Consider the following 1,123-nt stretch of genomic DNA (forward strand, 5'->3'; position numbering starts at 1 on the left):
AACACCGATGTACTCATCTCACATTATAAGATATGGAACATTAGCAGAGCCCTAGAGATCTGCAATCTCATCTCCCTCCTTCCCTATCAGCAGTAATAATTGTGCTAAATTTTGTGTTACTCATTATCTGCTTCTTTATTATTTTACCATCTATATATGAATCTCTGAACAAAACTTTTAAAAAAATATGCCTATTTTTGAATTTATACAAACAGAATCATATTGTGTGCATTCTTTTGTGACACATTTCTTTCACTCGATTTTTGTTTTTACATTTACCAATGTGTGGAAATTGTTCATTCATTTTCATTGTTATATGCCATTCCATTGTGTGAATATCTATATAGTATTGTAATATACTTATGATGAGGATTGGAGATGTTTCCAGTTCACAACAAAACAATGCTCCTGTGGACTTTTATGTACATGGACCTCAAGTCCAAGAGTGTCTGTAATCTCACAGTGGAATTGCTAGGTTGTAGAATATGCATTGTCTTCATATGTTTCAAGAAATATCCATTTTTTCTGCAAAGTGGTTATAATTTACTCCAGCAGTAACCGAGGTTTCCTAATTCTGGCATGTAATAGGATCTCACTGAGGTTTTAGTATGCATTTCTTTAAAATTGAGCATTTCTTCGCATGTTTATGGGTCATTGCGTTTCTTCTTCCGTGAAATTCCTATTGATGTTTGTTTGCCCATTGCCCATTTTTCTATTGGGTGTTTTCTGTTTTTATAATTTATTTGTTGATGTTCTATATGTATTTAGATACAAAGCCTTTATTAGTTAAAAATACTACAAATATCTTCTCCTGGTTTGTAGCTTACATTTTCACTCTCTATATGATGTCTTTTGATAAAAGGAAATTCTTCATTTTAATTAGCTGAATTTATCAATCTTTTTCTCCATGGTTAGTGCTTTTGTGTCTTAAGACATTGTTACCTACCCTAAGTCATATTCTCCTAAGAAATGATCAATGCTACTGGGTTTTCATTACTCCTAGGCCTTTTCAGGAGACAAAGCAAGGAAATATGTATTATTAAAGGGAGCTAAGAGTAATGATTTCCTACCTATATTTCAATCTTAAAAACCACAGTGTCTTTACTTCATTGACTTTTCCTAT

At 32.2% G+C, this 1,123-nt stretch overlaps 1 protein-coding gene across 1 annotated transcript in view; it reads right to left on the reverse strand.

Annotated features, from left to right (window-relative positions):
• The window catches only part of PLBD1 (phospholipase B domain containing 1), a 78,660-nt gene that overhangs the window by 47,567 nt on the left and 29,970 nt on the right, over positions 1-1,123 (reverse strand). The gene's annotated exons all lie outside the window — the stretch shown is intronic.

Source organism: Propithecus coquereli, unplaced genomic scaffold (assembly GCF_000956105.1).
Source record: "Propithecus coquereli isolate 6110/MARCELLA unplaced genomic scaffold, Pcoq_1.0 Scaffold381, whole genome shotgun sequence".
Lineage (NCBI taxonomy): Eukaryota > Metazoa > Chordata > Mammalia > Primates > Indriidae > Propithecus > Propithecus coquereli.